Source organism: Muntiacus reevesi, chromosome 21 (genome assembly GCF_963930625.1).
Source record: "Muntiacus reevesi chromosome 21, mMunRee1.1, whole genome shotgun sequence".
Classification (NCBI taxonomy): Eukaryota; Metazoa; Chordata; class Mammalia; order Artiodactyla; family Cervidae; genus Muntiacus; species Muntiacus reevesi.
Genome location: NC_089269.1, coordinates 34441331 through 34465954, shown reverse-complemented (window position 1 = coordinate 34465954; position 24624 = coordinate 34441331). Strand labels below are relative to the sequence as shown.

The 24624-nt window shown below is 41.8% G+C and overlaps 1 long non-coding RNA gene across 3 annotated transcripts in view; it reads right to left on the bottom strand.

The window, feature by feature from the left end:
* Positions 1 to 24624, bottom strand: part of LOC136152500 (uncharacterized) — an 86348-nt gene that overhangs the window by 15845 nt on the left and 45879 nt on the right. For 2 of the 3 annotated variants that reach the window (XR_010660214.1, XR_010660216.1), the window contains exon 3: positions 5163 to 5247. The exons of the other annotated variant lie outside the window; for it this stretch is intronic. This is a non-coding gene — a long non-coding RNA (uncharacterized lncRNA). The remainder of the gene's footprint in view (positions 1 to 5162; positions 5248 to 24624) is intronic. 3 annotated transcript variants of the gene reach the window in all.

Below are 24624 nucleotides of genomic sequence, written 5' to 3'. Positions count from 1 at the left end.
CTTTATTAGATGTAGTAAGAGTAAAATATGCTAGAGAGAGAGATGATTCCAAACAGACTACTCCAAATAATATTTAATAAATAAGTTTTTAACTATACTCATGTTGGTATCCATGACTGTTGCCTGTTACCTAGGAATTAAATGTTGAGTTGCAAGGTATCATCACTATGGTAACTGGAAGTCACTGGAATGCTGAAAATGTGGGAAGATGTTAAATTTAGATCAGAGTAAGTATTTGTCACATTATCAATCCTATCCCTGCAGGAGTTAATTTTCTTCAACAGATCTTCCTTATATATCACATGAGAGCCTCCTTTCTCTCTTTTGTGCCAATTCTCAAAATCATTCAAATTAGAAAAAAAAAAAATTGGGGGGGTTTTCAGAAATAATTGTTTTGCTAATTGTTCTGCTGTTTTTTCAAACCATAACTTAACCATTGCTGTTGTTGTTTAGTCCCTAAGTGTTCATGTCTGACCCTCTCAACCCCATAGACTGCAGCACACCAGGATTCCCTATCCTTCACTATCTCCCAGAGCTTGCTCAAACTCATGTCCGTTGAGTCGATGATGCCATCCGATCATTCATGTCCCAGTGCTATTTCGCTTTCGCTGAATGATAAACATGGCAAATGTCTTGTGTTTTCTGGACACACGCTTTTAAGTAGCCTTTTTTTTTAAACCTCAGAAATGCCCCATCTGACCTGCCTTGTGACTGTTCACAGTGAATCATTCAAAGCTGGCATGCTGTAGGATTTTAGTGCTTTCTGCGGCAGTAACTTTCTTACCCACAAACACACAGCTTTCAAACTACCCAGATGAGATCAAACAGTTGCTGGCATTTATATTTTCCTAGGCATCAGGAAGAAAAAGTCAATCCCACAGAATTAAGTGCCTTTAGGAGAAAAACAAAAAGACATGTGGATGTCTCACCTCAAAGGCAGAAATAGTTTCTGTCTCTTGTTTAGTGTTCCCAAACTCCAGGAAGCCTCTTTTTAAATTTTTTTTCCTTTTTCTCTATTCCCTTTCTCTCCTGCCTCTGAATTATAATTAGGAAATTGGAGGATAGAGTTGACCTTCACTTGAGCTCATTTTCAGTAATAAACAAAGTCTAATGGAGGACTTTTCTGCTTCTTGACAAATGATGCTGCTTCTTCAGAGTTCCCGACACATATCTGTGGGGTGTTGGCCATGGGCTCCCCATTGGAAACCCCTGAAGGTGGACTGTGCTCCAAGCAGTGCGAACACATGTATTGCTAGTCACCTGTCTTGCATTGTCCATGGCCCACTGCTGTCTAAAAATAACGAGTGCTCTTGACACAACTCTTTACTAAAACTTTCTGGAGAAGTTGACCTCCTTGGATTGTGTCCCTGGAAGAGCCAAGTGAAGGACGGTATTTTGCCTCGGACCAGATCCCCCAGTAGAGCAGCTGCTCCCGTAGGTCTGGCCTGAGGAGAGGATGAGCCATGCTCTGAATCAGTGAGAGCAGCTGGATACTCTTCATGTCAAAATATACTCCCTCTCTTCTGCCCCAGAGCTCGAGGAGAATGAGGTACAGTTAATTCCCCAAAGAAGCAATCCTGCTAGTAACTAGTCCTGACACGGAGTTCAACAGATGTCCAGAGGTGAGATATTTATTACGCCTGACAGTCCTTACAGAGTCTTCAGTGGGAGCCTGGGAACCCCTTCCTCTGCATCTCTTTTCTCTCTCCATGGCCCCAACGATGCCCACCCCATTCTAGGGGTGCTGGCTCCATCTGGGGAGTGAGTAGGTAGTGAGATTCCTTGAGGTCATCATGATCGTTTTTCCTAGACAACTCAACCTCTGTTACACATGTCTTCTCCCTCATAAGAAGAGGCTTATCATTTCATCATCTTCTGATGAGACCATTCAAAATAAACCATTTTTCTTATGTGCTTAACATGCTTAAAATTTTCTTTCACTTGAATCTTTACCAGAAATTCCCTTCATCAGAAGTAAACAAGGAAGAAAAAAATTTAATTATGTGTATATACGTGCTAAGCCACTTCAGTTGTTTCGACTCTTTGTAATCCCATGAATTGTTCTCTGCCAGGCTCCTCTGTACATGGAATTTTCCAGGCAAGAATACTGGAGTTGGTTGCTGTTTCCTTCTCCAGGGGATCTTCCTGGCCCAGGGGCTGAACCTGCATCTCCTATGTCTCCTGAATTGCAGGCAGATTCTTTGCCACTGAACCGCCGGGGAAGCCCCCACATATATATACAGATAGATACAGACATATCTATTCAAGAAGTCCAAACATAACTTAGTGTCTTCTTTGAACTAAGAATTGTAGTAGGTCCTGGGAGTATAGAAATGAATAATTCATAGGCAGAATTTCAGTGTCTATGAATTCAGAAATTAACTAGAGGTAAGGTGGTGGTGGTGAGCTTCCCGAGTGGCTCAGTGGTAAAGAATCTGCCTGTCAATTCAAGAGATGCGGGTTCGATTCCTGGCTCAGGAAGATCCCCTAGAGAAGCAAATGGCAGCCCATCCAGTATTCTTGCCTGCAGAATCCCATGGACAGAGGCGCTTGGGGGGGAGCAGCAGCAGGGGTGGGGGAGGTAAACAGACATAAAAAGTTAAAGGTAATGCAGTCCTGTAAGAAGTTGCATCTAGAAATGAATAAAGTTTTGGTTAGCTCAGAAGGAGGTACCACTCCCTGGGAGAGCCTGAGAGGACGTTGTTGGTCTAGGGTGGACGGGTCTTCGTCACAAGGAGGCTAGCTGCAGGGCTCAGGGGAGGGTGGGAGGCTTGGGGGTGGGGGGTAGGGACATGTCCCATGGTTAATGCTGACTCACTAGTGGGCAGAGCCAGGCCTTGGCATAGCTGGCTGCCAGGCTGGGAATCCTGGAGCTGGTGTCAGCCTACTGGCAAGTGAGGCCAGATCCAAGGGCAGCTGGCTGTGGGACCCAAGGTATCCTGATGTTGGTGTCGGCTTGCTGGGGGATGGGGTTGGGGCCCAGGGGTAGGGTTCCAGGGCTGTGCTCATCCCCTGGTGGATGAGGCTAGGTCCTGGACTGGCTAACGATCAGGGCCAGGTCTTCAGGTGGTCTGCTGGCGGGTGGGGCTGTGTCCCCAGTTCAGCTACTGCTTGACCTGGGGTGTCACAAGACTGGTGTCAGGTGGCCAGTGGGCAGGGCTGGGTCCTGGCACCAACAATCTGGAGAGAGAATTATAAAATGCTACTTGCCAGCACCAGTGTCTCGTGGTAAGACAAGCCCCCCCTACAGTGGTTTCTGCCAGAGTCTGTGCCGCCTGTCTGTGTCATGGGGGTGAGTCTAAATTGCCTCCCTCCTTTCCAGAAGGCTCTCCAAGATCAGAAAGTGGGTTTGACCCTTTCAACCTCCCCCCTGGGTCTCCAAGTGTGTGTGATTTTGTGTGAATCCTTTGTAAGTGGAGTACCTCTTTCCCACAGCCCTGTGGCTCTCCTGAAAGTAAGCCCCACTGGCCTTCAAAGCCAAATGTTCTGAGAGCTTATCTTCCCACCTGCAGGACACCTGGACCAACAAGCCCGAGGTGGGTCTCCGATATCTCTCACCTGAGGAATAACCTCTGCAACTATAATTAGCAAGCTGTTTGTGGGTTGCTCACCCGGAGCTGTGGGTCTAGACCATACCACCCCCCCACCCCTTCTACCTGTCTTGTTGTGATTCCCCCTTTATATCTCTGGGCTTCCCTGGTTGCTCAGATGGTAAAGAATCTGCCTGCAACGCAGGAGACCCAGGTTTGATCCTTGGGTTGGGAAGATCCCTGGAGAAGGGAATGGCAACCCACACCAGTATTCCTGCCTGGAGAATCCCATGGACAGAGGAACCTGGCAGGCTACACAGTCCATGGGGCTGCAAAGAGTCAAACATGACTGAACGACTAACACTTTCACTTTTCATTTTTATATCTTTAGCTGTAGACCATCTTCTCTAGCTAGTTTTCAAGTGATCCTCATCAACAGTTGCTCTGTATATAGTTGTAATTCTGGAGTGCTCATGGGAGGAGGTGGCTTGGAATCTTCCCAATCCAGGGATCGAACTCGAGTCTCTTGAGTCTCCTGCATTGGCAGGCAGGTTCTTTACCACTAGCACCACCTGGGAAGCCCACTGAGATACCATGCTAATGCTAAGTCGCTTCAGTCGTGTCCAACTCTGTGCAACCCCATAGATGGCAGCCCACCAGGCTCCCCCGTCCCTGGGATTCTCCGGGCAAGAACACTGGAGTGGGTTGTCATTTCCTTCTCCAATGCATGAAAGTGAAAAGTGAAATTCAAGTCTCTCAGTCGTGTCCAACTTTTAGCGATCCCATGGACTACAGCCTACCAGGCTCCTCCAGCCATGGGATTTTTCAAGCAATGAGCTACCATACCCCAATATAAAATAAAAAGTTTAAAGTTTGAAAAAAAAAAAAAAAGAGTTCTCCCTTAATTGTGATGCTTCCTCTTGGTAAATTTCCATCTACTGAGTCCCACCCTGCTTCTTGGCTACAAATTCCCATTTTTCCTTATTGAGTTGATTGGAGTTGAGCCCAATCTCTCTCCCCTACTATAAAACCCCTTTGTAATGGTTCCTAAACTTTTTGTGATAGTTCCCCTGAATAAAGTCTGCCTTAGCATTCTTTAGCAAGTGTCATGAATAATTTTCTTTTAATAAACTTCAACATATGAATTTTGGAGCGAGGGGACTCAATTCAGCTGATAATGTGGAGCTTTGAAAGTTTTGAGAAAGTATGGTAAGGAAGCTCCAGTGAAGAGCTTCTCCTGAGAGAGACAAAGAGAGAAAGAGGGAGGGAGGGAGAGGAGATTATTGGTTTTCTTAGAGCTCTGGAAGACGGCATGGATTGGCTGGGACAACCTCAAGCTCTGTACTGGCGAGAAAGGAGAAGAGAATGAAAAAAGTAGTTGGCATCTGTAGGATAACACTTCTGTGAGGTTTAGGAAAAATAAACCTCAGGAAAACACAAAATCAAACAACGCTCTGACATTTAGCCCTATGTATATCATGGCAACTGAAAGTCCCACTACTATTCCATCACCAAACAATCATGTTTATAATTCTTACCAGTTATTGATTGCCTACTAGTTCAGTCTAGCAGAGACATTAAGGGCCCTAGGGTCAGACAACCTTGCATTTGAGTCCCAGCTGTATCCGTTACCATGCGATCTTGAAAAATTCATCTTCTAGGCACCTCATCTTCTCTTCTGGAAACTTTGAATAAAGACTGTTTTCATCAGATGGCTCTAGTTAGGATTATATGAGATATGATTTAGTGTTAATATAGTTAATTATATGAGATATGATTTAGTGATTTTAGTTAATGTATAAAAAAACCCTGAATTTTTTATATTTTATCTTTTTTATTTTGGGGGGAACACAATTCAGCCCCTAAAAATACCCAAAATAATTGAAATCAGTGTCTCAAAGAGACATCTGTATAACCATGTTCATAGCAGCATTATTGACAATAGCCTAAAGGTGGAAGCAACTCAAGGCACCATCAAAAGATAAATAGATAAAATGGGGCATATATATCAGTTTAGTCACTCTGTCACGTCTGACTCTGTGACTCCATGGACTGCAGGACACCAGGCTTCCCTGTCCATCACCAACTTCCAGAGCTTTTCAAACTCATGTCCATTGAGTCAATGATGCCATCCGATCATTCATGTCCCAGTGCTATTTCATTTCACTGAATGATAAACATTACAAATGTCACATCCTCTGCCATCCCCTTCTCCTCCGCCCTCAATCTTTCCCAGCATCAGGGTCTTTTCCAGTGTGTCAGCTCTTCGCATCAGGTGGCCAAATTACTGGAGTTTCAGCTTCAGCATCAGTCCTTCCAATGAATATTCAGGACTGATATACTTTAGGATTAACTGGTTTGATTGCCTTGCAGTCCAAGGGACTCTCAAGAGTCTTCTCCAACACCACAGTTCAAAAGCATCAATTTTTCAGCACTCAGCTTTCTTTATGGTCCAACTTTCACATCCATACATAACTACTGGAAAAACCATAGCTTTGACAATTTGGACCTTTGTCAGCAAAGTAATGTCTCTGCTTTTTAATATGCTATCTAGGTTTGTCATAGCTTTTCATCCAAGGAACAAACGTCTCAATTTCATGGCTGCAATCACTATCTGCAGTGATTCTGGAGCCCAAGAAAAGAAAGTCTCTCAATGTTTCTGTTGTTTCCCCATCTATTTGCCATGAAGTGATGTGATGGGATGCCATGATCTTAGTTTTTTGAATGTTGAATTTTAAGCCAGCTTTTTCACTCTCCTCTTTCACATTCATCAAGAGGCTCTTACTATAGTTCCTCTTCGATTTCTGCCATAAGGGTGGTGTCATCTGTATATCTGAGGTCATTGATATTTCTCCTGGCACTCTTGATTTCAGCTTGAGCTTCATCAAGCCTGACATTTCGCATGATGTACTCTGCATATTGAGTTAAATAAGCAGGGTGACAATATACAGCCTTGACTTACTCCTTTCCTAATTTGAAACCAGTCCCTTCTTCCATGTGTGATTCTAACTGTTGTTTCTTGACCTGCATACAGGTTTCTCAGGAGGCAGGTCAGGTGGTCTGGTATTCCCATCTCTTAAAGAATTTTCCACAGTTTGTCATGATACACATAGTCAAAGGCTTTGGTGTAGTCAATAAAGCAGAAGTAGGTGTTCTTCTGGAACTCTCTTGCTTTTTTGATGATCCAACAGATGTTGGCAATTTGATCTCTAAGTCTTCTGCCTTTTCTAAATCCAGCTTGAACATTTGGAAGTTCTCGGTTTACATACTGTTGAAGCCTGGCTTGGAGAATTTTAAGCATTCCTTTGCTAGCATGTGAGATGAGTGCAATTGTGCAGCAGTTTGAATATTCTTTAGCATTGCCTTTCTTTGGGATTAGAATGAAAACTGACCTTTTCCAGTCATGTGGCCACTGCTGAGTTTTCCAAATTTGCTGGCATATTGAGTGCAGCTCTTTCACAGCATCTTTTAGGATTTGAAATAGGTCAACTGGAATTCCATCACCTCCACTAGCTTTGTTCATAGTGATGCTTCCTAAGGCCCACTTGACTTTGCATTCCAGGATATCTGGCTCTAGGTGAGTGATCACACTATCATGCTTATCTAGGTCATGAAGATCTTTTTTTGTATAGTTCATCTATGTATTCTTACCACCTCTTCTTAATATCTTCTGCTTCTCTTAGGTCCATACCATTTCTGTCCTTTATTGTGCCCATTTTTGTAAGAAATGTTCCCTCGGTATCTCAAATTTTCTTGAAGAGATCTCTAATCTTTCCCATTCTATTGTTTTCCTCTGTTTCTTTGCATTGATCACTCAGGAAGGCTTTCTTATCGCTCCTTGCTATTCTTTGGAACTCTGCATGCAGATGGGTATATCTTTCCTTTTCTCCTTTGCCTTTAGCTTCTCTTCTTCTCTCAGCTATTTGTAAGGTCTCCTCAGACAACCATTTTGCCTTTTTGCATTTCTTTTTCTTGGGGATGGTCTTGATCACTGCCTCCTGCACAAAGTCATGAACCTCCATCCATAGTTCTTCAGGCACTCTATCAGATCTAATCCCTTGAATCTATTTTTCACTCCCACTGTATATTCATATAAGGGATTTCTCACTTCCTCTGTATAATCCCTTGAATCTATTCTCACTTCCACTGTATAATCATATATATATATATATACACACACACACATGTATATATATATATACACACACACACACACACACACACACACACACACAACGGAATATTATTCACACTTAAAAATGAAATAAATGTTGATGTGTGCTATGACAAGGATTAGCCTTGGGTATATTATGCTAAATGGATTAAAAACAGTCACAAAAAGACAAATATTGTATGATCCTACTTACATAAGTCACCTATAAAATTCATAGAAACAGAAATTATAAGGGTTGTTGTAACTATAACCCAGTTTTTTAAAAAAAGAAGAGAAATACAGGGTGGTTGCCAGGAGCTGAGAGGAGAGAAGAATGGGGTGTTAGTGTTCAATGGGTATGGAATTTCAGTTTTGCAAGATGAGATAATTTGGGAGCTTAGATGCACAGCAATGTAAATGTACTTAACACCACTGAAGTGTACACCTAAAAATGGTTAAGATGAAAAAGTTTATGTTTTGTATCTTTTAAATAAATTTCAAATCTAAAAATTACATAGCTGTATATACATGTTATACCACTGTTAATTTCATTGCTTTGATAATGTACTATGTTTATGTAAGAGGCAACCATATGATCTTTGCAATTTCCTGTGAATCTATAATTACTTTAAAGCAAAAAGGTTTTAAAATTTCTATTCTTGTGTTAAAACAATTAAGGAAGCTAGAGATTGTCAATTAAATCTCTTGGACCAGGATAACAGAACTTTATAGAGACAGAGATTAAACTGTTTAACCTCAGCCTGCCCATGGGGGGAACTTTAATCAGAAAGAAGCTCACAAACCGGAACCCAATTGGACCAAGTAACCCATGTAATTATTGACCTGGGCTCTTGGGCCCCTGAATCAATAGAAATTGATAAGAGGCCAGACAAGAATTTCAGGCAAAACGTTATCAGAACTCATGCTACAGCACGAGGAAATGAAAACAGGAGTCAAGACACTCAAGCTCACTATTTTATCTATTTTTAATCTCCCACAGAAATCCTGTGAGGAAACAATAAATGCTGGAGAGAGTGTGGAGAGAAGGGAACCCTCCTACCTTGCTGGGGGAATGTAAATTGGTATAGCCACTGTGAAGAATAGTATGGAGGTTCCTTAAAAAACTAAAATTAGACGCAACAATCCCACTCCTGGGCATATATCCAGAGAAAAAACATGCTCCGAAAGGATACTTGAACCTAAATATTCTTTGCAATACTGTTTATACCAGCCAAGACATGGAAGCAACCTAAATGTCCATTGATAGAGGAATGGATAAAAAAGATGTTGTACATGTATACAGTGGAATATTACTCAGCCATTAAAAAGAAGGAAATAATGCCATTTGCAGCATCAGGGATAGACCTATAGATTGTCATATTGAGTGAAGTAAGTAAGTCAGAGAAGGAGAAATATTGTATGACATCCTTTATATGTGTAATCTAAAAAGAAATTGATTCAAATAAATTTTCAAACCAGAAAGAGACTCACACACTTAGAGAATGAACTTATGGTTGCCTGGGGGAAGGATGGGGGTGGAGGGAGAGTTAGGGAGCTTGGGATGGACAAGTACACACTGCTATATTTAAAATGGAGAAGCAGCAAGGACCTACTGTATAGCACATGGAAATCTGCTCAATGTTATGTGGCAACCTGGATGGGAGGGTGTTGGGTGGAGAATGGATACATATATATGTATGGCTGAATCCCTTCAGTATTCACCTGAAACTATCACAACATCGTTTGTTAATCGGCTATATCCCAGTTCAAAATAAAAAGCTAAAATGTCACAAAAAAAAATCCTGTGAGGTACATATCATCAGCCCCCCTCCAACTGTCTCCTAGCATCCCACATACCCCAGGTATCACTGAAGATAATTTACATGAAATTCATGAGAGCTCTACTCCCCAAAACTGATGGAAGCAGTAGCTTCAAAATCACTTCCTTCTCCTCCTCTTTGGATGGTGCAATTATCCTGCACATAGCTGTTCTCCTGGCACAGTTCCTATGACAACGGCTCTCAGATATTTTTCTGCCCATCCATAGTACTCATGGCTCTTCTTGTTACCAAAGAAAATCATCAAATAAAGCCTTACGTCAAGGGTTTTGTTAACAGGAAACCTTTGTTAATGGGGACTCTCAGAAAAGAGCTATGATGCTCCATCAACTGAGGCAGTAAATTGTTTTAAGCTGTTTCTGTTTAAATGTTATAAAGCCCCATACACACTCACTCTCTCCAGCACAATAATTGGGAACATGTACAATTAGATGTCATAGTTACTAGTACAATGCAAAGCAAAGAGTTTCATTCTGATTGATCTCTTTTTAAAAATCTTTTTCTCGATGATGTTTCATTGTAATTGTCTGTTGCGATTTGCTTTACAATACCACAGTATGTAAACAATTGGAACTCTGTGTGCACAATTCAACTCTAATCTACACCCCAAGGATCAATGAACATATGAAGCGGCCTGATATAATAAATACCCTAAGAACTGGCCAGGTGGCATTCAAAAGTATTTCTGTCAAAAAAAAAAAAAAAAAGGTGAAATTGTTAGTCGCTTAGTTACCTTGACTTTTGTGACTCTGGGGACTGTAGCCTACCAGGCTCCTCTGCCCATGGAATTCTCCAGGCAAGAATACTGGAGTGGGTTGCCATTCCCTCCTCCAGGGAATCTTCCCAACCCAGGGATCCAACCCAGGCCTCCTGCATGGCAGGTAGATGCCTCACTGAGCCACCAGGAAAGCCCATATCACCACTAAAAACTTTATTATTTACTGTGTTAGAAAGACTTTCTAATTGGTGAAATCAGTGGAGTTTAAGTTATGAAATTGTTAGAAGATGGACATCTCCATCTTTGCCGGAACAAGGTAGAAATACCTGTCTGGGTCTGTAGTTCATACCAGGAGGACAGTTGGTACGACCCTGTACCCCTCCCATCAATGGATGATCCTGTTCTCTGATCTGACTGAAAGGCCTGACCGCCACCCCTCCATCAGAACACACCTGTCTTCATCTTGGGGAGAGTCTTTCATGGAGGTCCTGGTCATTGTGTCAAGGGTTGAAACAGAAAAGATTAGAAGTAAACAGAGACTGTACAATTGTTTTATGCCTGTTTGCTACCCAATATTTGTTTGCTTAGAATGATATGGTCTGAAATGAATAACCGACAAGACCCTACTGTATAACACACAGAACTCTGCTCAATGGTATGTGGCAGCTGGATGGGAGGGGAGTTGGGGGAGAATGGATACACATATATACATGGTTGAGTCCCTTCACTGTTTACCTGAAACTATAACAACATTCTTAGTCAATTGGCTATGGTGGTGGTTTAGTTGCTAAGCCATGTCCGACTCTTGCAACCCCATGAACTATAGCTTGGCAGGCTCCTCTGTCCACGGGATTCTCCAGGCAAGAATACTGGAGTGGGGTGCCATTTCCTTCTCCAGGGGATCTTCCTGACCCAGGAATCAAACCCAAGTCTCCTGCATCGCAGGCAGATTCTTTAACAACTGAGCTATGAGGGAAGCCCTGTCTTCATATTGGTTATACCCCAATATAAAATAAAAAGTTAAAAAAAAAGAATAATATGGTCTGAAATGTACTTTTGCTACAACTATCTGGTAGAAAGGTGGTAAGTGATATTCCCTCTACTGGAGAGCTCTGATGAAGTTCAAAATTACCTGATATTCAGCAACAAAAAGTAACCGGGACTAAATTGGTTTAAATTCTCATACTTCATTCTTCAACACACAGCTCATAATATTCCGAATACCTCAATTTCCCCTGCCAGGCTGGTATTTGTTTTCGTTGACAGGCTCATTGATCTTTATACAAGTGCAGTCTACCGTCAGAATATTATCTTCAGGCAATGTAGAAATGCTCTAGTGTCCATAACCACCATTTAGGTACTGAGTCATGAATCCTCATACTGATTCCCAAACACTTTGTTTTCCTTTTTAAGACTATTTTTAGAGCAGTTTTTGTTCATATCAAAATTGAATGGAAGGCATTGAGATTTCCCATTATCCTCTGTCCTCAATACATGCACAGACAGCGTCCCCCACTATCAACTTCCCCCCACAGTGGCACATTTGCTACAACTGGTGAACCTACACTGACACATCATTATCACACACAGTCCGCAGGTTGGCTCTAGGGTTCACTCTTGGTTTTGTACATTCTATGGGTTTTGACAAACATATAATTATATGTATCCATCATGATAGTATCATACAGAGTAGTGTCAATGACCTAAAAGTCTTCTGTATTCCACCTGTTTATGCTTCCCTCCCACTGCCAACCCCCCAGAACCACTGATCTTTTTATAAATGATATACATTTATCTCTTCTCTCCCTACTATCTCCCTAAAGAGCCCTCCTATCCCCATCTGAGCTCCCAAATCCACTTGCAAATACTTGTATTACAACACATCTGATATTGTTCCTGTTATTTTCACAAAGACACCCCCCAAGACTATGCGTTTTTAAGTAAGGTTTTTCATTCACATTCATCAGCCTTTCTCCCAGGAGAGGGTCTGGCATGTGGTCGGAATGCAATAACTGCTTGGTGAGTGAGTGAGAAAGTGACTCCTGGAAGCTAACACTTATTCCCTTTATGGTTTTGGAATCATTCCTCTACCAGCAGCACTTGTGATTTCCCAAATGAAGCTTTACATGCCTAGGAGTCTGACATGATCAGTCACCACAGGAAAAGCTTGATTTCCCTCCAAAAGAGATGCAACTTTCACTCTCTGAGACTTTTACTCTGTGGAAGGGTCAAAATGCAGATCAAATATAAGAAGTAAAGAAGCAAAGCACCTTTAACAACTCCGTGAAGTACAGAAAGCAGATTGTAAAGCCTCAACATCTCATCACAATGTCCTGAAATGGAAAGTCCCTGTGGCTGTCTGGTAAGCCAGTGCAGGGCTTTCTTCATCCCAACTTATAGACACCGTTTGAGGCAGAGAATGGATATCAAGAAAACCAATGGCTGGAGTGCCTTGTATTGTTAGGCCAGTAGTGGATGGACAAAATGGCCAGAAGGATTCCTCACTGCATAAACATACTTGGGAAACATCCTTTAGGAAAGAATGTCAGGAACATTCTGGAAGATTTATGTCTGAAATATGTCAGAGACTGGAAAAAACAAAGGTTGGAAACCACTGCTTTTGATTTTAGACCATGCAACCCCAAGCACAGAACTGCTTGACCTAATTTCTGGTTCCACAAACAGCTTTGGGGAAATTGTCATTACTTTACCCTAGCCTTCCCAGAACAAGAACCAAACATCCCTGAGGACACCAAGTGACATACCACCCCACCACCAAGCTGGCACTGGCGAAGAGGTAGGTTATTTGCAGAGAGCACGCCGCCTCTGCTGAGTGGGCAGTGAAGCACCAGAGAGATGCGTGCTGCCTGCCTGGAGACAGGGTTGCTAGGTGCCTCTGAAGTAGTGAGACCAAGAGGTGTACATTATTTCCCCCACACTTCTGATTTTACCCAGTGACAGTGGGAGCCTGGAAACAACAGGAAAGAATAGTGCCTGTGATGTCAGAAATAATGGCCAGCCAAGTGCCCTGTGGGGCAGAAGGAGCAGTGTTGAAGCTTTTATCAAGAGCCGGAGAAAAAACGTAATGTGATTTGGTTTCACCATAATTGCTTAAGCAGCCTGGGTGAGAACTAATTATGAGTTCTTCTGGCTCCAGAGAAACCCCACCTCTTCCTTCTCCAGGATGGTACTAAAATATCAGCATTGCATCACCAGGAATCACTCCCATTGGCGGCCTCTCTTAAGGAAAGTCATGTGCTCCGTTTCTCTGAAAGCCACTGGAATCTGAATAGACCCAGGAATTTATATCTTTCCAAGGCAAATAAAATATTCCTGGCACTTCCTTGTCACTTGAAAGCTCCTAGAGTGCTTGCCTATGATTATGTCATAGAGGAAGTATTGTTTTTAAAATGTGGGAGTGATGAAATGCAGACAAGGAAACGAAGGGACAAGTTATAGGCCCTTCGTCACCACAACAGCCCTGCCACTGTGAGATTCAGGTAAGTCCTGGGTTTCAGAACCAAGCTGTTCATTGGTGATATTTGGGGGCTCTCCCTGGGCTCTAGCAGGCTTCCCTGGTGGCTCAGTCAGTAAAGAATCTGCCTGCAATGCAGGAGACCAGGGTTCGATTCCTGGGTAGGGAAGATCCCCTGGAGAAGAGAATAGTAACCCACCCCAGTATTCTTGCCTAGGAACGCCATGGACAGAGGAGCATGGGGGGCTACAGTCCATGGGGTCACAAGAGTCGGGCATGACTTAAAACTAAAACAACTGGGCTCTAACGGCCCTAAGGAGTAAAGGACTTTTGCTCAGAAAGTCGGTCACTTAATTCTCAAAAGAGCAGAGGTAACACTGAAAAGCAACTTGTGTTCATCCAGGTTAATAGTCCAAACTGCAAAATTAGATGCAAGCAAAGTAATACTGCTATAATGTGACTGTTTGGAATCTTTGTGAGCTCTGAGAATGAGGCAAGTAGATATACAACAGGAAAAAGAACATGAGTTCAAATCCGAGGTTCAATCTGGGTTCAAACCCTAACTCTAATGCTTACTGGCTATACATAAGTTACTTGCCTTTTCGGAATGTCAGGTTCAACTGAGAAAAGAGGTAAAATGATCAGTTCCTATGTAAGGATGAGAAGTAATATGCAAAGTATCTGCAGTGCACTTGGAACACAGGTTTTGCACAGGAAATGGCAGCTCATGTCACAATTCTCTCTCCCTCGACGAGAAAGCCTAAGCTGAGTGCCTCATACCCAGGCGGCACTGTTGGGGTGACAGATACAAATACCAAGTATGACTTCTTTTCTGATCCATCACAATGCAGCTAGTTGGGGTGTGAGGATGGAAACAAGCAACAACAAGACAACACTATAGTATTAGATACTACAGATCTTCCCCAGCTTAGGATGGGCTAAGTCCCAATAGTTAGTTGCTCAGTCGTGTCCGACTCTTTGTGACCCCGTAGACTAAGGTCTGCCAGGAGCCTCTGTCCATGGAATTTTCCAAGCAAGAATACCAGAGTGGGTTGCCATTTCCTTCTCCAAGGGGTCTTCCCAACCTAGGGATTGAACCCGGGCCTCCAGCATTGCAGGCAGATTCTTTACCATCTGAGCCAGCAGGGAAGCCCAAGTAAACCCTGTATAAATCAGAAACATCCTAAGTCAAAAACGCATCTAACATATCTAGCCTGAGAACACCGTAGCTTAGCCTAGGCTACCTTAACCGTGTTCAGAATACATCAGTCTACAGTTGAGCAGAATCATCTCACACAAAACCTATTTTATAACACAGTGCTGAGTATCTCATGGGCTTTATTGAATACGGTACTGAGAGTGAAAAACAATGGTTGTAAGGTTACTAAAGGGTTCTCTGTGTATCAGCTGTTTACCTTTGCGACCACGTGGCTGACTGGGAGCTGTGGCTCACTGTGGCTGCCTGGCATCACGAGAGAGTGTTGTACTACATACGGATGGTCCGGGAAAAGATTCAAAGGAGTGTTTCTACTGAATGAGTATCACTTTCACACTACTGCAAAGTCAAAAAAATCATAAGTTGAAATCACAGTAAATCAGGGACTGTCTGTCAGGGGTGTAGCGCAAATTCGAGGCAGGGGAGAAGCTCAGGGAAAAGGAAGAATAATGCAAGTAGAGTGATAAGTTCAATCACTTGAACAGAAAAGCAAACCCAAGTGGGATTTACCCACCACTAAGGTTCACACAGAAGCGAAACTGCAGATTTAACAAAGACAGAAGGCCAATCCTCTGAAAAGAGGCTCATTTAAGCACCCAAAGGATATCTGAGCAAAAGTCAATTTTGCTGCTTATTCACCAAGGCATCATTCTCAAAAGATGGGAGCCCTTTGGAAGCTCTAAGCATGGACCTCGACTGGGCTCATCTGTGGTAGACAGGAGATGCGTTACCAACTTTACTCTGCAAAAAAAGTTAGGAAATGAGGAGCAGAAATTCATCCAATTCCATAAAAAGTCCAAACTGAAATACAAGTTTAACATGTGGTATTTCATAAAATTAAATGGCTGATTCTACCCATGACTCTGCTGTTCTCCCTTGTCATATATATCTTTAAATACGTAATAGAGTTATGCCCAAATCTATAAAAATGGATAAACAATACACAGCACTTTATTTCCTATAAACCTTAGTAATTTGAATCTGAACCCTCCAGGAAAATCCAGTCTTTATGCTTGACCACCCACTTATTGGGAAAAGAGGAAGAAAACACAATAGCATTGATTGTGTATTTAAGTCACACCCAGGCTTACTATTGTGTACAGATTTGCCTAAATACCATGTGAACTTGTGGAGAAGGCAACGGCAACCCACTCCAGTACTTTTGCCTGGAAAATTCCACAGACAGAAGAGCCTGGTAGGCTGCAGTCCATGGGGTCGCTAAGAGTCGGACACGATTGAGCAACTTCACTTCTGCTTTTCACTTTCATGCATTGGAGAAGGAAATGGCAACTCACTCCAGTGTTCTTGCCTAGAGAATCCCAGGAACGGAGGAGCCTGGTGGGCTGTCGTCTATGGGGTCACACAGAGTCGGACACGACTGAAGTGATTTAGCAGCAGCAGCAGCAGCATGTGAACTTGATTATAAATGATATTTTCTCCAAAAACTATTCCACAGACATAAAATGGGTTACCTTATACTGGGTTAGCTGAAAAGTTCATTCAGATTTTTTCCATAAGACAGAAAAATCCTAATGAACTTGTTGGCCAACCCAATATTTAAGCATTTATAAAGTTAATTATCCTGATTCAGTCTCAATAGTGGAAGTTGAAAATGCTTACTGAAGTCAGCTGATGAAGTTGGTAAAAAAAAAAAAAGGAGGCAAAATATTTCACACAAAATTTAAGTTATTCCTTGAGGTAGGAATTGTAAATTATAACAGTTGGATGATGTTGCAAATAATAATTTAAAAAATCAACTTTAAAAAGTAGTATAGTAAGTGATTAGTTTATAAAGATAATAAATGTAGATCTGCTGGTATAAACTGTTTGGTATATGAATGTCTGTGTCTCTCCAAAATTTATATGTTGAAATCCTTATCCACAATGTGATTACATAGGTAGGAGCTTTGAGAATCAACAAATTCATGAGGATGGAACTCTTATGAATGGGAATAGTGTCCTCACCAAACATCAAATCTTCCAGCACCTTGACCTTGGACTTCCCAGCCTCCATAACTGTGAGATATGAATGTTGGTTGTTGAAGGCACTCGGTCCATGGTAGTTTTGTTATATCAGCCTGAATAGATTAAGACAACTCATATGTGAAATAAACCAAATGTGGAGTAAATACAAACCACTGACTATGTTCATTTATTTTTTATACTTTTCAGAAACCCTATTAAGACATGGTAAAGAATTTTTTAAGACATCAAATCACAAGGACAAAGAATGCAGAAACACACAACAGCATCAAAATTTGAAAGCCTGGAAGGTTAAAGAAAGACCGCTAAATGTGCCAGCTCCAAGAGTACTAGGTCTCAAAATGACTATACAAAAGCTGCGAGGCATTGACTACGCATGAGTTTTTGGGAATTTGCACACTGGGCAGCTGTGGAAGTAGGATTGAAAGTAGAGAAAAAAATCAGTATCAGAGTCTCAAACCCCCATTCACCCCCAACAAAACCTAGACGTTTCTTTCTGGAAAACCTAAAACAGGGCTCTGGGAGAGTTGGAGAACTGCAATACCAAGCAGTAAATTAAAAAATATGTGAATATTGGCATTTTGGAACAAAAATCCTCCTTGCCCCTACTCCTCTTTCTTTACCTGGCTCTCAGAATGCTAGCATTCAAGCCTAAGCCTTTCAGAAAGGAGTTCAAAACTCTCTTTAATGAACCCAGCCCAATTCACTACAAAATAAAATTCAAAGGGAAAGCCTAGACCTGCATTGTCCAATATAGTAGTCACTAGCCACTTGTAGTGATTTACAGTAAAACTCAGTCGTGTTGTGTCCGACTCTTTACAGCCCCATGGACAGAGGAGCCAGGTGGGTTACGGCCCATGGGGATTCTCTAGGCAAGAATACTGGAGAGGGTTGCCATGCTCTTCTCCAGGGGATCTTCCCAACCCAGGGATCAAACCCAGGTCTCCTGCACTGCAGGCAGATTCTTTACCATCTGAGAGCCCAGGCCCAAGAATACCAGAATGGGTAGCCTATCCCTTCTCCAGGGGATCTTCCTGACCCAAGAGTTGAAAAGGGGACTCCTGCATGGCAGGCATATTCTTTACCAGCTGAGCTACCAGGGAAGCCAGTAAAACTTAAATTAACTAAATTACGTAAAATTAAAGCATTATTTCCTCAGTTGCACTATCCAAATTTCAAGTGATCAACAGATGTATGACTATTGGTTATGAGACAGACAACATGCCCATCATCACATAAAGTTATATTAGCACTAGTCTTGACAAATCTTCATACAGCAGAGTCAACAGCCTCCACCCTCACACGCTGTGTGCCACGCTCTCAACTACACGTGCAAACATGAAGGATCACCAGATGTCTAAGACCTATTTTAACATACACACACACAAAGAGAACTGAGTTACAGTTTAAGTAAACAGGAAGAACCAAAGAAAATACACAGAGAAGAAACATATTACCTTTGATATCTTCATGGAGGCAAGGTTCAGTTCAGTTCAGTTCAGTCGCTCAGTCATGTCCGACTCTTTGCAATCCCATGAACTGCAGCATGGCAGGCCTCCCTGTCCATCACAACTCCCAGAATTTACCCAAACTCATGTCCACTGAGTCGGTGATGCCATCCAGTCATCTCATCCTCTGTCGTCCCCTTCTCCTCCTTCCCTCAATCCTTCCCAGCATCGGGGTCTTTTCCAATGAGTCAGCTCTTCGAATCAGGTGGCCAAAGTATTGCAGTTTCAGCTAAAACATCAGTCCTTCCAGTGAACACTCAGGACTTATCTCTTTAGGATGGACTGGTTGGATCTCCTTGCAGTCCAAGGGACTCTCAAAAGTCTTCTCCAACACCACAGTTCAAAAGCATCAATTCTTTGGTACTCAGCTTTCTTCACAGTCCAACTCTCACATCTATACATGACCACTGGAAAAACCATAGCCTGGACCAGGCAGACCTTTGTTGACAAAGTAATGTCTCTGCTTTTTAATATGCTGTCTAGGTTGGTCATAACTTTCCTTCCAAGGAGTAAGTGTCTTTTAATTTCATGGCTGCAATCACCATGTGCAGTGATTTTGGAGCCCAAAAAAATAAAATCAGCCACTATTTCCCCATCTATTTCCCATGAATTAATGGGACCAGATGCCATGATCTTAGTTTTCTGAATGTTAAGCTTTAAGCCAACTTTTTCACTCTCCTATTTCACTTTCATCAAGAGGCCCTTTAGTTCTTCTTCACTTTCTGCCATAAGGGTGGTGTCATCTGCATATCTGAGGTTATTGATATTTCTCCCTGAAAACTTGATTCCAGCTTGTGCTTCTTCCAGCCCAGCGTTTCTCATGATGTACTCTGCACATAAGTTAGGTAAGCAGGGTGACAATATACAGCCTTGACGTACTCCTTTTCCTATTTGGAAAAGTTCCATGTCCAGCTCTAACTGTTGCTTCCTGACCTGCATACAGGTTTCTCAAGAGGCAGGTCAGGTGGTCTGGTATTCCCTTCTCTTTCAGAATTTTCCACAGTTTATTGTGATCCACACAGTCAAAGGCTTTGGCATAGTCAATAAAGCAGAAATAGATGTTTTTCTGGAACTCTCTTGCTTTTTTGATGATCCAGTGGATGTTGGCAATTTGATCTCTGGTTCTTCTGCCTTTTCTAAAGCCAGTTTGAACATCTGGAAGTTCACAGTTCACTTATTGCTGAAGCCTGGCTTGGAGAATTTTGAGCATTACTTTACTAGCATGTGAGGTAAGGTAGTTTATTGTAAAAAAAAGAAAATCAATACATACAAATAGAAGATATTAGATATTTTAAAAAATACAATGACAGAGTACTTCGCTGGTGGTACAGTGGATAAAAATCCACCTGCCAATGGAGGGCACATGGGTTTGATCCCTGGTCCAGGGAGGATTCTACCTGCCTCAGAGCTACTATTGGAGAAGGCAATGGCACCCCACTCCAGTCCTCTTGCCTGGAAAATCCCGCGGACGGAGGAGCCTGGTGGGCTACAGTCCACGGGGTGGCGAAGAGTCGGAAACAGCTGAGCGACTTCACTTTCACTTTTCACTTTAATGAACTGGAGAAGGAAATGGCAACCCACTCCAGTGTTCTTGCCTGGAGAATCCCAGGGACGGGGGAACCTGGTGGGCTGCCATCTATGGGGTCGCACAGAGTTGGACATGACTGAAGCGACTAAGAAGCAGCAGCAGCAGAGCAACTAAGTCTGTGAGCCACAACTCCTGAAGTCTGCATGCTCTAGGGCCCGTGAGACACAGCTCAGGAGCTGCAGCTACTGAAGCCCCTGTGCCTAGAGCCTGCGCTCTACAACAGAAGCCCACGCACCACCACTAGAGGGTAGCCCCCACTCTCCACAACAAGAGTAAGCCCGCTCAGCAACAGCCAAAAATAAAATAAATATTTTTTAAAATGAAATGACATAAATTACAAACTTAATAGACATGTTATAGAAGATAAAATTGGGGAAACTGCTCAGAAAACAGACTGGAAAATAGAAAGTGATCAGAAAAGTAAGAGGATAATTTTTTAAGTTCAACATTCAAATAAAAGGAGCTCCCAAGAAACCAAACAGAGAAAATGAGGGGAAATAATTATTTACGAAGCATTTCAAGTGAATTTCCCAGAGTGCAATGACCTAAGTATCCAGACAGAAAGAGAATCCAGAATACCCAGATAATGGTTGAAAATAAACCACACCAAAGTCACCTCCCCATGAAATCTTAAAATACTGAGAAAGAGGCAAGCCTCGGGTGGAGGCAGGGGATTGGTCACTTAAAAGCATAGAGACTCTGAATAGTTTCACATTTTTCAGCTGTATACTACAGGTACAAGAGAAGTGCCATAAAAAAGTCTGAAGGAAAATATTTCTCAACACAGATGTCTATATCCAGCCAATATATCAATTAAGCATGAGGGAATAATAAAGGCATTTGCAGACATCCAGGGTATCCAATTGTTTTACATCACCTGCACCCTCTCTCAGATACCCACTTACAAGCTGTGCTTCCTTAAAGTCAGTGGATAAATTTTTTTTTAAGAAAAGGAAGCTCTGAGACCATACAGGGGTGGAGAAGTGGAGGGAATCAGAGAAGCCTGGTCATAAGCAATTCAATGATCACAGGTATGTGAGGACTCTAAGAACAGTCTTTTCAGATGAGGGCAGGTTAGCATGCCTCAGGAACGAATGCTTCAGGGATATACAACATCACAATACTGGACGTGTCTGATACATCAGGAAATTTAAGCAATTGGCAGAACATTTCCATTAACCATGCATAGGAAACTATTGTTTTTTTTAATTAAAGGATTATTTTTTAATCCAGAGAAAATACAATTGTGAACCAGAGAAACAATCATGCTTATATAAGCCACTGTATTCTATAAGGCATAGCTGTGAATAACATTTACATCATCATCATAATGCAATAATTTTGCTCTGTCACAAAGTATGAAGTAACTATACTAGACAGATGGGGAGCAAAAAGGAATGCATGTACTGGGGTGGGGTGAAAGTATAAGGACTAAAGAAAGCTCATCTTCCAAAATGAGATATGTTAATATTAATTTGCTGTTGTTATAATGTTATAGTGTTAGTTGCTCAGTCATGTCTGACTCTTTGTGATCCCATGGAATGTAGCCTGCCAGGTTCCTCTGCCCATGGGATTTCCCAGGCAAGAACACAGGAGTGGGTTGCCATTTCCTTCTCTAGGGGATCTTCCCAACCCACGAATCAAACCCAGGTCTCCTGCATTGGCATGTGGATTCTTTACCACTAAGCCACCTGGGAAGCCCATTAATATTAATAGATAATGACTAAAAAAAAAAATCAATAATGGAAATATTAGTATATAACTTAGAAAAAATAAGATCAGATACCTAAGGGGAAAAACAGAACAAAGCAAATAAAAGATCTGATGACTTCCCCGGTGGTCCAGTGGCTGAGACTCTGCATCCCCAATGTAGGGGATCCAGGTTTGACCCCTGGTTGGGGAACTAGACCTCACATGCTGCAACTAAGCCAAAACGAATAAATAAATAATCAGGACTTCCCTGGTGGTCCAGTGGTGAAGACTGCATTTTTACTGCAGGGCCACAAGTTCAATCTCTAGTTGGGGAACTAAGATCCCACATGTCATATGATGTAGAAAAGGAAAAAAAAAGTGTTGAAAATGGTTGCTTCTGGCTGGGTATTGAGGTTCACCAAGGGCTGTCCAAAGCTTGCTAAAGTGGCATACTGATTATTCTGAATTAAAGTTACTTAAGAAACAACTGGTGGGAAATAAGATATAAAAAGCCACTCTGACTCCCCTCTGTCCTGCTGAAAATGAGAAATAAATCTCCCATGTGAAGGAATCCTCCCTGTAACAGGAGGATAGAAAGTATCCTTATTCCAAGAGTTAGGGAATTCAAGGCTAAGAAAGCTGTGTAAGTAAATTTTGTTACTTTCTTTATTAGCTTGCTACCCCAAGTACAAGCTCTTTTTTGTTAAATTTTCACAAGTAATATTGTCTTTGTCTAAAATAAAACTAACAGAAGAGGAAGATGAAGAAGAATTAACTACATGAGACTGAGTGTACTAAGGAATATGATTATAACGTTTTATAATTTTTTTCACTTGAAACGTTGCTAATTTTCAAAAGATGTTTTGTTTCTCCAGATTTAAGAAAAACCTCTCCTTTATCTAACTTAGAGCATATTTGTTCTCTTTTAGCAACTTAGAGCAGTTTGATAAATTTTATCTTCGTAAGCAGAATAGAAATGTTTATCATTTTTCTCCTTGACTGATCCCTCTGGAACTCAAAAAACTCACAGTGGCAATACAGTTTCATGGCAATACAGTTGCTTCCATAAGTTCAATAAGAATCTACTCTTCTTGTAACAGGACACAATTGGAAACATTGATTTTATTGTCAAGGCTTTAGCTGGAAATTCATATTTGAGAGTGAACATAGATTCAGATATGACCAGAAAGCTTTGAGGAACTAAGATTGACTTTATGGAGCCAATAAAGTCCCTTGGAAAATCAGCCCAGTACCTTGCTTACAGGTTACCCAGAAACCTCACTAGGTACGTAAGGAAGATAGGTTCCCAGGCAGGCCCAGGAACCTCAGGATATTTTGGGGACCTCAAGAAGAAAGGAATCACTCAAATCTATCAGTATTGCAGGTGATATCTGATGGCAAATGTCTGACTTGGCTTCTTAGCCCTGAGAAGCTATTAAAAGTTTGCTCTGGAACTTCCTTGGTGGTCCATTGGTTGGGAATCTGCCTGCCAATGCAGGGGACGTGGGTTTGATCCCTGGTCTGGGAAGATTCCACATGCAGAGGGGCAGCTGAGCCCATGTGCCACAACTACTGAGCCTATGTGCAAAAACTACTGAAGCCCTTGTACCTAGAGCCTGCATCCCATGAGAGAAACCACTGCAATGAGAAGCCCATGCAGCACGACTACAGAGTAGCTCCTGCTTGCCACAACTAGAGAAAGCCTGTGCGCAGCAAACAAGACCCAGGGCAGATCCCCCCTCCAAGAAATAATTAACTAATTGATTTTTTTAAAACGTTCGATCCGAAGATTCCTTACGAAAAGTTCCAGCAAAACAGATTTTTTAAAAACCTGTATAGTAACCACTGTTCTTGCAGAACTCATATAAATAACCGTGTCAAATGTATTAAATCTAGACTTATTTTGCAAACAAATTAGCCTTAAAGGCTATCTTTGGTAAAAGTATAAGTGAGTTTAGAGAGAAAAATTATGTTTCAGTAGAAGCTGCTGCAAAACACACTTGCAGATATCAGATTCTAGTCTTACTAATTGTCTTCAATATTTTGTTTTCTACCTATTAACTGGATGGAATCTTTAATTCTTCTGGTATCCTCCAATATCTGGCTACAACTCTTGAAACAGGTTTCAAATTTTTCCTCCCATCCTTTTGACTTGGAATGATTGCCTAAGATTGTCCTTTTTCCTGAAGCCCTGCAGATCGAAGCTAGATGACTTGATATAAACTTCAAAGAAATCACAGAAATTGCTCATATTTTTAAGCAATCTTCTTCATGCCTGTTGTGCAGGCTGCTCAGAAAGTTTCCCCTAATACTCGATAAGATCATCAGAGACATTTCAAACTGCAAAAGATGCTTCAACTTTTGACATCTAGAAATCTCCTTGACTAGCTGCATCCTGGGCTCAGAAACTGACTTATAGTTGGCTCCAATCATTAACCTCTGTTTTTCTTTGTTTCCATAGATACATCTCTTCTCAAACACCCCATTGCTTGTGCAATGTAGGCCTGACTTTGGGAGCCCACTTGTTTCACCATCTCCTGAAATGAGTTTAACTAAACTGACCTATGCTCAGGACTAAGAACCTGATTCAATAACAGCTCAGCTTTTAATATGTGAAACTTCCAGGGAAGTCTTAGAGGAGAAAACTGTGGGGGCTCAAGGCAAGCTACCCTCAAAGACACCAAAATGACATATCAATTATTTCAAATTAAAGTCACTTGAGAAACAACTGGCAGAAAAAAAAAAAAAGTTATATTAAAACACTGACCCTCCTCTTCCCCCTGAAAGTGAGAAAGAAATCTCCCATGTAAAGGTATCTTCTATATACCAAGGAGGATAGAAAACATCCTCAACACCAAAAGTTAGGAAATTCAAGACTAAGAAAGTTATATACCCAGAGGGATCGGGTGGAGAAGGAGGTGGG